General features: G+C 38.7%; 2 pseudogenes; both read right to left on the minus strand.

Annotated features, from left to right (window-relative positions):
* Positions 1-719: 719 nt before the first annotated feature.
* On the minus strand, positions 720-9,711 carry LOC148155179 (uncharacterized; annotated as a pseudogene).
* A 1,381-nt stretch (positions 9,712-11,092) lies between these two features.
* On the minus strand, positions 11,093-13,167 carry LOC148155180 (uncharacterized; annotated as a pseudogene).
* Between the last annotated feature and the right edge of the window lie 783 nt (positions 13,168-13,950).

Here is a 13,950-nt window from a genome sequence, read left to right on the forward strand (position 1 = left end):
CCCTCATCACATTTAGGTGGTCGATTGATGACATCACCTTAGCCCCGCCCACTTCCGACAGGAAGTCACCTGTTTTATCTACTGTATGTCTTGCTTTTACTCTCTAATTCATATGGGTTTCATCCTTTGCAGACTGACATAAAATGACATAATAATGACCTCTGTCATGATGAACTCTATTGACCCGTGGGGGCGTGGCAAAATGGCTGTCCCTCGCCATATGCATACGATCGTCTCTTACTTACAAACGCATCATCCGATTTACACCAGACTTTTTATGAGTGACACTTGTGAACCTCTAAGGAGCCCAATAGAGTTTATTTGCAATTTGACACCACTGCGCCCCCTAGGTTAATCAAACAGCTGTATCTCCTTGCCACATGGCCCAATCTGCTCGAGATTTTGGGTGCATCGCCAGGGAACGCTGCCGAAGGCATCAAAGCGGATCGCATGGAGGACGGCGTGCGAGCGTCGGCGGTTGCTGGCGGGAGGCGGTGCTGGAACATCCGCGGTGGCTATAGGCCTGAGCGGCGCTTGGCTGCGAGGGCCGCTTGAGGCTCCGCGGAGCTTTAATTATTATTATTATTATTATTATTATTATAGTTCTTGTGCCAAATGAATTGGCTTTTTGGGGGCTTTATCATATTCAAAAACTCACCAAACTTTGCGGGGGAATAGAGCACGTGTAAAATTTACGTATTTTAAGGTCCTCAGAAAAATCACAACAGAAACGGCTCAAGGGCGCCACCTGGCAACTTTTCAAGCTCACTTTTGGACATGTAAGACACTATATAAACACAACAAGCATAAGCATCAACACAATACTGGATATCAATGTTTGCATTCCAACCTTTTAACAGTGGCCTGCTATATTGATTAATCCAGATTTCATTAATTTGTCTTTTCAACACGACATGAGTATTCCTACTGGATCGCTTGTATGCCATTTCAAATAAATCTTGATTTATATTCAAAACTTTAAACATTTCATCCACATTACTGTATGGACAGTTCTCATCTGAAATGGCTTTCTTCACATTTGTTAAAATCTCACTTGCTACATCTCTGTCCATTTGTTCTCGAGTTGTCTTATCCTTACATTCGCAATGTCCTTTATCATCAGTTTTATCCAAATTGCACTTACAAGTCTTAACCGGATCATGATATTTTTCACCACGATAAATGAAGGTTTGGCAAGATGCAGGCCGTGCGAAATTAAAACGACAGTTCTTTTCTTTTTGCAAGTTTTTGAATGTTGTTTGGAATGCTGCTGTACAGATGAGACAACTTCAAACAACAGATCTTCTTCAGATGGAATTTCACATGTAACATACTTACCAATAAATGCAATAACCTCTTCATCCGTGTTCTTGTCCAAAATTGGAGCCCCAGAAATCCAAAAAAGACAATGGCATTGGGGAGAGCCACGCTGCTGGAACTCTACACGATAATAATAATCTTCAATTTTCCCAATCGGATTTGCAGGAGACATCAGAACTTCTTTTACAAAAACATGCCATCTAAAATCAAACATTCTGGCAGCAGTAACAGGGTTTCGACGTAACAACTCACACTTATCTGCCCACTGCAACTGTTCCAAAGTCTGCGTTCGTCCTTCCTGCTTTAAAATGCTATAAAGTAGATTTGTCCATCTCATATCAGCGGACAAAAACGATGCAAACCATGTGGGTTTTCCCAACATTCTAACACAAGCTAGCAAGTTGCGTTGTGCCGACTGCCCGAAAGCAGGTGTGCCTTGAATGGGTTTCAAGAAACGATACCCATCATCAAATTCCAACAACTTATTTAAAGACTGTTCATCCTTCAAAATCTCTGTCATATTTTGAGATGTACAAGTTGTGCCTTTACGTAAATCTATTGACACTTTAAGACATAACCTGTTCCAGTTCTGACATGTACTGTGCAAAGAATATATATTTCACATTACGCGCAAATCTACCATCAGCATGAAGAAGTCGGTTATTAAAATAACGACTCAAAGTCAAACGATATTGCCGCTTTTCATGGTATGTGTTAAAACCCGATGGGAACAATACAGGGAAACATTTTGCTTCATTAGTACAACCTGAAAGCAATTTCACCGGGTTATTATTTTCACCTGGTGCTACATTCAACACATTATCAACATACACATCCAAAGCTTCTTGTCCTATATCTACTGGCATAAGACAAGTGTCCTGGAACATGCAGTGTTGCAGTCTATCATGCAAAAGGTCATCATCATTGTCATCTGTTAAGATGTCTTGATCTTCTTTACAACCATCATTCTTTTGAATCAAACTGTTATCTTCCAGACAAAACTAATTGATCCAAGATTCATTGAACTCAACATCTTTATAATGACAGTTACAATGTTTCAAGTACCAAAGAGCTTCTTGGACATGCATTGTGTCAACATACTGATACTGATAGTGACCTTTATACGTCAATTTACGCTTTAACTTAACGGGTAACAAAGACTCCTCCATATTACTACGAGGTAGCAAACTGCATGTTTCAACAATATTTGCAGGGACACATGTAACTGGACTGTGTACTCCATTTTGCCCACCTTTCGGCAACGCCAACAATTTCATAAACAGTATATGTTTATGAAACATATACCGTTTGGAGTTTGGAGCAACTATTAAATGTTGCTCCAAAGTATTCAAGCATGCCAACTCATGTGGGATGGGTTCAACTGTCAAATTATTGCATGAACTTTCTGGTGGCACTTGACCTCTGCTAATTTTATAATGACAACAATAACAAATATACAACCTATTTCGAAAGGTTTTAAGATTGCATTGTGATATGCATGCACTGCTACATCTATGCAGATAATCATCACGTATACATTTATCTGTGATTAAAAACATTTCTTTAGTTTTCCTGTAGGAATCTTTACAATTTAAAACCTGATGTTTGAATAGCAACCGAAAGCACACGCAACACACAAAATTGGGCCCCTCTTTTACTTTATCCAAAAACCGCTCAACAACAAAATCTAACTCCTTTGACTTTGTTTTTATTTCTTGTCTTTTTAGCTTTACTTCTGATATTATGTAATTCTTATGGTGTGGATTAAGATATTGTTTTCTACTTAACTGTTTAATTTTTTTTCTGTGAGTGTGTAACAGAGCGGCCGTTTGCGGTTGGATTTTACGGTGCAGAAGATCACGAGAGGTTGAGTCAGGTGGAAACAGCAGTTGGTTTATTCTCCTCACAGCATCAACACACACTCAATAACAATCCATTCCCACACAGGTGAAACTACAGGCTTAAATAGTCTCAGCTGTGTTGGACCCAACCACCTCCAATTCACAGGGGGATCTCCCTTAACAAATCTCCACCTATTTACATAAAATACACTTTATTAAATATAAACATTTAAATTTACTTTTTATAAATATTTTATATTTTATCTTACACCAAATGAAACACCACAAAAAACCCATAAACAATTATCTCCCCACACTTTTCAATGGCCTCTCCCGGAACCTATAAATGGTGCCTGGCAGGGCCATGCAGAGACCACTAAAAGGGCAGGTGCTCAAAAGAAAAAAGAGGGCACATTTCCCCGCATTCTAGGACAGAATATTAACAAACAGCTTTCAGAGTTTAATAAACAATGATAAATTACAAAATTGTGAAATATACAATCAAAGCTAAGGTAAATCTCTATACAGAGCATACAACTATGCATATGTAAGATATTTTATTAGTAATTTCTTTCTGCAGGTCTATTTTGTTAAAGGAAAGTATTGCGATATTCAAACCTGCAATTTAGCAAGATATGTAAATCAGAGCTGGTGGTTTAGCTCCGATTTACATATTTTGTCTTTACAGAATTACACTATTAAAAATATTAACAAGGGCACAATGCAACCTTTTAGTGACTGTAATCTATAAAAAAAAGAGCTGCCTGTTTGCTGCAGTGGAGATGAAGATGGTCCATTCAGGAAAGCAGAGCTGCATCAAACTTTAAGGTGGAACTGCAGAAAAAAAGAAAAGAAAAAAAAAGAAGCAAAAATTGAATTGTTAATGCATGTCACCGTGAGAAAAGCCTGCTGAGTTTTGCTTAAAACTTTTTTAAACATTTAAATCACACATTTGTGTCATGAAGTGAATTTTTTTGCAAAACAAACTTATTTGTGCATGTCAGAAATCTTTTCTTGATATTCTAAGTTTTTGTTTGACTCAAAGTTTTGCTTGTGATTCTCACATGATGTCATGGGCAAGACCCAAAATTGCAACAAGATTTCTGATGTGTGCAAATATAAGTTTATGTTTGGCAAATAACTTTTTAAGTTCACAAGACAAAAATTAGTTATTTAATTAAAAAAAGTTTTTTAAACAAAACAATTTGTTTTTTAAAAAAGAAATCATTACAATTCCAAAAGTTTTGATTACAATTTTATTTTACTTAACTGAGGTTAGTTTATTTTTCACCATTGAATAATTGGGGAAAAAATTTAACTACAAACTCTGCGAACCAGACCCTAAACTAAAAGTCTGGGTTGAGTTTTTTCCCCTTCATTAATGACATACATTTTATCTATCATGGTAATTCAGGGCGAGTTATTTTTAATTCTAAATTAATATCCTTGTTGGAATATTATTTAAGTGCTATTCTTTTTCAAGACACATTTACTTAACGCCAGAATAAATGCAATGTACATTATGCAGCAAAGGAAATTAGAAGATCTGACATTTATCCATTATGGAGATGATACGTTTTGGACGGGCGATGTGCCTCGTACACAGGGAAGAAGCTTTTTGTTATCTAGCTTTGCAAACAAAGTCGTTAGCTAGCAGCTAGCTAATAGCACAACAACAGCAGCCTAATTTCTGTATGATAAAAATACTGAATCGATAGATAAGAACAGTTTTTCCACACCTGGTTGTCTCCTCCCCTCAGTAGTTCTTCAGAGGAAGCCAGACGCAGAGGCCTGTCGCTGTCTGTTGTATTTCATTACCTCTCTGCTTAAACCGCTGAAGCAGAAACGATACTTAAACATTTTCCGTCATCTGACAAGTAGCCAGTCTGCTCCACTTCATTCACCAAAAACGTTTTTTTATATATATATTTCACCAAAAACTGTTCTGTAATCTGGAACCTTCGCTACCTTCAGCTCCAGTTAGCCGCCTTATCTCACAGCGCGAGAGGCAACTGCGTCATGCATCACCGGAAGGCTTATTATGTTGTACAAAAAAATAAAATAAAATAATTTTAGTCCATGTTATTATGTGTCAGAAGAGGGCTTTGAAAATAATAATACCAAAAAAAAAAAAAAAAAAAAAAAAAAGGACCAAAAGGGCACTTTTGGGCAAGGAGCAAAAAGGGCAGGTGCTCATACACCCCCAGCCCCCCCCCTCTGCACGTGCCTGGACCCCCGGGGTTGTATTTGTCCAAACACCCTGGAGAGGACACAGAAAAGACAGGTGAGTCACTCAATATCAGCACTCCACACCTAACAGATTATGCACAAACATTTGCTCAGTTTTACCCACCAGTAGCTCATTGCTCTGAGTAACAATTATCCTCCCTCCACAGGCAACCACCTCACTTTCTAATGAGGAGCAGCTGTGCAGAGCCCAGAACAAAAGGCTACATGCTAATTACTAAAATATTCAATAAATACAATTAAAACTTCTCGTGTGCAAATTGTTATTTATCTGCAAATCTCTGCTTAAAGTGCAGTGTCATCCAGAAGTTCAGTGATGTGTCCTATCATCTGTACACCGATGATCTGCAACTGTACTGCTCTTTCAAGCCAAGTGAGCCACATAAACTTTGCACTCTCACTAGTTGCTTGGCCGAAGTGACAAAATGGCTCACTGAAAACAGCCTATTATTGAACTCCAGCAAGACCGAGACCTTGATTGTTGCTCCTGACAGTGCTGTGCCTGGAATTAAGCAGCACCTCGGAAACTTGAGCTGCACAGTTAAAAGCAACCTGCGCAACCTGGGTGTTTTCATGGATGGAGCGATGTCTATGGAGCGGCACATAAATCAGCTTGTTAGGAACTGCTTTGTCCAAATTTGGAACATTTCTAAACTTCATAAGATGGTGACTTATGGTGAGCTTGAGATGATTGTTCATGCTTTTGTCTCATCGAGATTGGATTATTGTAACAGTCTGTTCACATGTTTTAACAAGAGGGAGTTTGCGCGTCTGCAGGTAGTACAAAACTCTGCTGCACGCCTGCTCACTTGCACTCACAGGAGGGAACATATTACACCCATCCTCAAAAGCTTGCACTGGCTGCCTGTATCTTACAGGATGCACTACAAAATCCTGGTACTGACTTTTAGAGCTCTTCATGGACAGGCGCCAGACTATATTAAGAACCTCATCCAGCCTTATGTTTTGACTAGGAGCCTCAGGTCGTCCAATCTGAACTTGCTGATGGTTCCTCGGACCCTTTTTAAGACTTGAGGAGACAGATCTTTTAAAGCTGTGGCGCCTCGCCTCTGGAATGAGCTACCTTGTACCATTCGATCTCTGGATTGTATAGACACTTTTAGGAAACAACTTAAGACTCACTTTTTTAAACTTGCTTTTTAGCGTAATACTGTGTTTTATTGTTTTGTATGTTGCTTTTAATTTATTTCATTCTTACACTTTGTGCAGCACTTTGTGACCCTGGTCTGTGAAAAGCGCTATAGAAATAAAGTTTACTTACTTACTTACTTACAGTGCTAAATGAAGTGCAAAAAGTGCTTTTTAAAGTGCTATACAGTGACTTAAATAAAAACAGACCCAGTAATAAAGCTCTCTTCATTACAGAGTGTCATCATTATATTTAGTAATGCTCATTTGCTTAACTTTTTCTCTGTGAGAGTCGTCTTCATTATATTTAGTAATGCTCATTTGCTTAACCTTAACTTGGTAAGTCTCATCTTCATATGTATTTCTCATAGTTTTTTTTGTGTTCCTTGTACAGCAAATTTTTCTTATACAAATTCCTTTGATTAGATTTAAATTTTTGCCTATGTATCATTTGAGTTCTATATTTAATGGCTTGTCTCCAATTCTTTTTTTGGCTTAAATACATAGAAAAACTGTAATTTGCTTTACCGCTTAAAACAGTTTGCTTTGCGTTTTTCTGACCTTGTGAAGATCTTGTACGTATGTGTGGGGGTTTCAACGAAACATTTTCTTTACAAAGTTCAAAGCAAGAGTCTTTATCACCCTGCGTTGCACAAATAACAGCATCAAAATGCTCATTGAAGTTCTGCAAATATATAGCTTCATTGGTCAAATAACTATTCTTTGAACTATATTTGGTCCACTGTGTGCCAGAAAATATAAATATATCCAGTCCTAACATATTGGCAGCGGATTTAAATTCAATTTCCGTAGCACAGTGACCCACGTACTTCATCTGTGACTTGTTAACATATTCTGTCACAGAAGCAAAATCTTTAGTCAAAATATTTTCATATTCGTCTCTATTGTTAGTCATATGTGAAACCGTAATCTGAATTTTACGGTGATTTTTCTCAGAACCACTAAGTGCATAGGCTACAGCTCTGAAAAATCTGTTACCGTCATTTACAATACTTTTAGTCTTACAAACATTTCCCAAAGGCCCACGCAATATTACTTTTTGGAAATTATGTTCTTGAAAGTCTATTTTGAAGTTCTTACACAGAGTTTTAGCATTAACTTCAGAAAGGGGAGTAAATAGTAAAGTATTTTTGTTATTTTGTAAAATACCCACACACTCGTCTTCGAGAGAAGTCTCCGTTTTCATTGTATGCTGAATTTTTGGTTCTGTTGTAACTTGCCCAGTTTTATGTCCCCCAGAAAGATCTACATTCATGCAATAACCATAACATGTTTGTGAGTTAGGCTGCTTCACACAAACAACCATCTCATAATGATTTCCACTAATATTTTCCAAATAGACACCGTGATTGGAAAAACTACTCATAGAACTGTATTCAAGCCATTTATTATCGCAAAACGTGAAAATATTAACACCAACATAATCAGCTGCAGCCTGAATCTCTACTTCAGTTGCCCAGCTGCCAACATATTGCATCCTTGAAATGGCAATATATTGTGATATGGAAGAATACTCGCTTCTTAAAATACTATCATACATGTGAGAATTTCTTTTTAACTGGTTTACAACAGCAAGCCGAATTTTACGATGAGATTTCTGATTGCCACTGATGACTTGACTAACTGCCCTAAAAAAGCAGTTCCCATCACCAAGAATTTGTTTCTGTCAAACACAGCACACCGAGTTCACCAACCACGCAAGATACATAATTTGCCCGTTCAAACTCAACATTCAACTTTCCACACAGTGACTGTGCAATCTCTTCTGAGATGGGGTTAAAATACAATTCCTTATTTTGGACATGAGTAACAACCACATCATCATCACTATCATCCCTGTTTGATGTTTGAAGATCAAATGGATGTTCTCCATAAGAATCATCCTGCATATCAACATTGCTCTGTTCAGAAACAAGACTGCTACTTGACACACCAGCTACATCTTTAGATGGACCATTACTTGAGTCAATCTGAACAATATCGACTCCACTGATCTCATATACCCTGGGATAGACATTGAGTTCACCAGAAAACCTTGTAAGATATGGAAAGACATGATCAAGAGAATTAAAGTGGAGAACAACGCTCTTCCCATCTGCATCAATCATCCCCTCGTGGTTTCTTGCATGGGAGTCTACAAGAGCATAACGTCCATTATGACTGATAAGAGCAGAAGTACTCCCACATAGTGTCAAGAAGCAGGTTTCATATTGTCTACACATTTTACGCAATCCATCCCAGAGAGTAGTAAGCACACCCTCCTCGATTAACTGTCCTTGCAGTATATCAATATCTCCAGAAACATAGTCTCCATAAAAACATCCAAAATGCTGTCCATCAACATGAATATTTTTAGGCAAGTCTGGAATAGAAAGAAGCTCATGTCCACTACTGATTATATTGTTGTCATGCAAAGATGTGTACAGCTCATCACCTACAGTCACTACATTGTCCAATATGTCACCATTCCATGAACAAACGCTTTTCAGTGTGTGCTTTGTTAAAGCAACAAAACTAATGGCTGCACACTGAAGTCCGCGATATCTAAAACAAGCATCGCCCTGATGAAATGACCCACTAACTGATGCAACATGGCTACTGGAAGCTTGGCTTGCATCTGTAGTGTGCGTGTCCTCAGTCAGTGCTCCAGATGTGTCCGTATTACTGCACATCTCTTTGACAGAAATACCGCAGAGTGCATACTCTGTTGCATTTAATGATTCCCTAAGTTTGTTCAAGTGAACCATTAAATCATTTAAACACGTGTTAAATACGACAACAGGTGTACCAGATTCTGATGCTAAACCCTCTGGATTCCGTGTTCCAAAATCCACAACAGCAAAGTATTCTTGATGCTGAACGATCAAGGCGGTTGCGTCAGGAAGACGAAAGATACACATTCCATTTCTTGGAATACCATGTCTCCAAGTCCTACTTTCCAATTTCGACCAAAAATAGTCTGATCTTGAACCAACTTGCACAACTCTGGTTTTGAACCTCTGCTCGGTCTTTCTCGCGCAATATATCCCGCCAACTTCCGACCTTCTAGACGGACTTCATCTACATTCGCAGTCTTCCAGGTACAAATGGGAGAAATGTGGTGTTTTATGGCTGCTGTAACACAACATGACATTAAGGTATCAGAACTAGACTGATCACTGCCAAGATATGTCCCTGGAACAAGAGACGGTGGAAAGCCCTCTGAACATCTGCAAAGAACGGGGTTAGCATCCTGACCTTTGGGTGATGTCTGTCTGCACTGGAAATCACCCGTCTATGGCATCTAGAGTGAAAATGTGGAAAAACACGACATTTCTACATCCTCTCTCATTTGGTAAAGGTAATTCAAGCAGTCTGCTTCTCTTCCAAATATAAAATCCATTACAAATCTAACAAGAGATATTTTTTTTATAATACTAAAACTCATTTAGCATGCTACCCCATTAGATTTCCTTTGCTATGTGTTACTTTCAGGATGCTAAATTCAATGTTACTTTTTCTATAAACATCCATGTTAGCATAAAGGGTAACCACATTATTTTGCTCTGAATTGTATTACACTAAATGTTAAGAATTAATTAATTTTGAACTAGTTCTTTTGCACAACTGTGGATTGCCATGAGATTATGTAGCCTGCTATATTTTCTGTGAACCAGAGGGTGCTGTAGAGAAATTTAACTCTTTTTATTGCTTGTCTTTTTATACTTTTGTTGATTTTATAAAAAACTAGAATAACATATCAGATTGAAGTAGATTCTATTTAAATTCATTTTAAACTATTAATGGTAAAACTACAATGCAATGAGGTTACTAAGAGTATTGTCAAAAAACCTAAGAAATATTTGGAAATTGTACCCAGTCTATGTAGCTGTTGTCTGTGAGATCCATGCTAGTAGAGGAGCTAACAACATTGCTTGTGCTTTGAACCACTCATTAACTGTAAAATACCACCTCCTCTGATCCATTAGTTAGTATTTACAACAGGAAAGATACCAAATTGTTACTGCAAAAGGATAAAATAAACTTCCACCAACATTTGAAATGTCAAAAATGTGAAAATTGTAATTATGTTATAAAGATTGTAGACTGAAAAGAACGACACTCAGACAACATTTTCTATTTATTAATACACACTGCAGAGCACGTTATACAAACCCCCCGGCTAGCAGGAACCTCCAAAGGACAGACGCACCCCACACCAGGACAGTCAGAGGCCTCCCGAGTACGAGCAGATTGCAGCGTAAGCTTGACCTACAAATAAATGACACAAAAAACATATCAAGCTGATTTTGCACAAAATCAACAAAGATGCAATGTCAAATGTTTTCAATAAAACACTTAGTAATTCATTATAAATTACACATTTAACCTTAATGTGAAAAACACAGTGTTTTCAGGCGGCACACATTCAACACCTCTGGCAGGAGCTACACGTGATGCAACTGAAACCTAAAGGAAAAATCAAGAAAAGAACAGTTAAATAAAATAAAACAATCTGGACTAGAAATGATTAATTAGCTGATGGTTGTACAAACCTCCCGTGTCACACAACTTCTCTTTGGGAGAGCTGGTTTCTTTTTATGTTCCACAGGCTTTATCTGCAACACCGCAAAAAAAATTGAGGGTTTGTGTTATTTTTATAAGAAAATACTAAGAATGTTACTAGTGACAGTATTCTGCAAATTACCTCGGTGCCTGTGTGAACATGTGGAAGGGCCAATGGAGAGACTGTTTCCATGGCAACCAAGATAGCGGGTGAGAAACGGACAGGATTTAATGGGATGAAACATTCCGTTAAAGCCACAGGAGTCCCATCGCTCTATAAAAGCGAAATTTGAATTATTAAGATACCAGTGACATTGACAATTATATTTCATGAATAGCTGCAAGCCTCACGGACCTTATAATGAACCACTCTTTTCTTGGGTGAATCAGACAGAGTCCGATTCCCCCGAGTGGTTCCTCTGTAAAAGTAGAGCACATCCAAAAGTTTAACGATAACTAGCCATAGTTAAAGAAACACCTTTCTTTTATTGCAAGCCAACAAAAGATTGTTACCTTCCTGCCGGATCTCACAAGTGTCCATTCAGAAGGGTGTGGAGAAGGAGGAGAACGACGAAGACTCTCCACTCCCTTGACAACGACACGCGGCACAAACCTCGGTTGATACGGAGGAGTTGCCTGACTCTGCACCAGTGGCTTTGGTGCTGACAACTCCAGGAACTGATAGCCAGCATTCCAAATCAGATTCCTGAGGATGTGCATCCCGTGGTCATCGCTAAGGTGGATCTGCACATATAAAGAGTAATCAGAGATAAAATTAACATTTCATATGAATGCAAATTTGTTCTTTACTGTATTTAAAATGAAGATATACTCACGCCGTCACGGGACCACAGAGCGAGACGGTCCAGACTGGAAAGTGGTCAGTGGTGGGAAAAAAGGGAATCCCTGAAAAGATGATCACAAAATAAAAATAAATTTCGCAGACACCAAATCACCAAAGATAACATGAAAAGAGCTGCAATACATTTACCAAACAAAGACATAATTATCAATATTTTACTACCTACCTAGCTTTGCTGATCTGCGGTGGAATTCTTGCTGGAACAAATTCTGCTTTTCTCTGGACTCAGTCAATCGGGGGACGAAGCCGGTACAAAACACCTAGAATAAATAATCAATTTAGAAATTTATATTGAAAAGACCTAGGAAAATAATAACCCGTTAAGAAGTTGATGTTTATATCACTGTTTCTAGATTCCAGGCTGAAACACTATTGCTCAGAATGCTTTATATGTGCAGGAGATGGGAACTTTCTAAAACAAGAAAAGCACTGGTATCTGTGAACTGGGATTGAGAAATACTGGTTTTTAATCAACAACAGTGCCCACCTTCGGCCAACGACTACAGACGGCAAAGAGGTACCGCTCAAATTCCTGTCCGGCTTCTTCTGGATGTTTACTGGCTGTAAGGTTGTTGGACGGAGCCATGAATCACACAGCGTCAGGCTCCAGAGGTACATTAGCTTTCATCACCTCGAGACGCAAGTGAGCTGCACAGGCCCCAGGAGTAGACATAAAGCCAAACTGTAAGCAGCCACTTGGCATCTCAACAATTCCATCCGCAAAGGACCGCAAATGGGACGCTCCGATGAGAAGGACGAACTAAAATAGTACAAACACAACAAAATAAGAACCATGCCGACATATTCTATTTGAAATGATTGCTGATTTTACTTACTTTCTTATCAGGGCGCCCCTCAGTAATGACCAGCTTGTGACAGTGATTGGTCACTTCACTAGCTGGCCATGGTCTCACAGAATGGCGCCAGCTGGTGCCACGCCCTATTAAGAAACAAAAATGAAAGAAGATATAAAAATTATTTTAAAAAATATATAAAATATGTACTCTGGATACTTCATCTGACATAAAAATAGGACATTCAATTTAAAATAATATAATAAATTAAACACTGACGTGAAACAAAATCACTGGAGGCATTGGGTATCCCTACACACCCAATTCCAACTGCTTCTACCCTTCTCTTTGCAGCTTCGGATCGGCAGTGGGACTTTCCTCGAGGCATCTACATTTAAACATGAAAGAATTAAGTGGAATGAATATTTATTGATAATTATACCAATATAAATATTATATTGTATAACAAAAGTAAGTACACTGTTGACATTTCTGCAGATATTCAAGTACACCTTTTCATGAGAAAACACTGCCAAAATGAAACTTTCACTAAATGAAAAATAGTCTATGTGCAGCTATATATATATATATATATATATATATATATATATATATATAAAAAAAAAAAATTCCCCTCTCACCCTCCGTGGGTGGTCTCTTTCATCCTCTGAGCTCGGGTCCTCTACCAGAGGCCTGGGAGCTTGAGGGTTCTGCGCAGTATCTTGGCTGTGCCTAGAACTGCACATTTCTGGACTGAGATGTCTGATGTTGTTCCTGGGATCTGTTTGAGCCACTGCTCCAGTTTGGGGGTGACTGCCCCGAGGGCCCCGATGACCACAGGCACCACTGTGGTCTTCACCTTCCAGGCCTTCTCCAGTTCCTCTCTGAGGCCCTGGTATTTCTCCAGTTTCTCATGCTCCTTTTTCCTGATGTTGTGGTCACTTGGTATTGCTACATCCACCACAACGGCTTTCCTCTGTTCTTTATCCACCACCACAATGTCCGGTTGGTTCGCCATTACCATCTTGTCTGTCTGGATCTGGAAGTCCCACAGGATCTTAGCTCGGTCATTCTCCACCACCTTTGGGGGTGTCCCCCATTTTGACCTCGGGGCTTCCAGTCCATATTCTGCACAGATGTTCCTGTACACTATGCCCGCCACTTGGTTATG

This window comes from Poecilia mexicana, unplaced genomic scaffold (genome assembly GCF_051168715.1).
Source record: "Poecilia mexicana isolate PSO_F unplaced genomic scaffold, ASM5116871v1 scaffold_16, whole genome shotgun sequence".
Classification (NCBI taxonomy): Eukaryota; Metazoa; Chordata; class Actinopteri; order Cyprinodontiformes; family Poeciliidae; genus Poecilia; species Poecilia mexicana.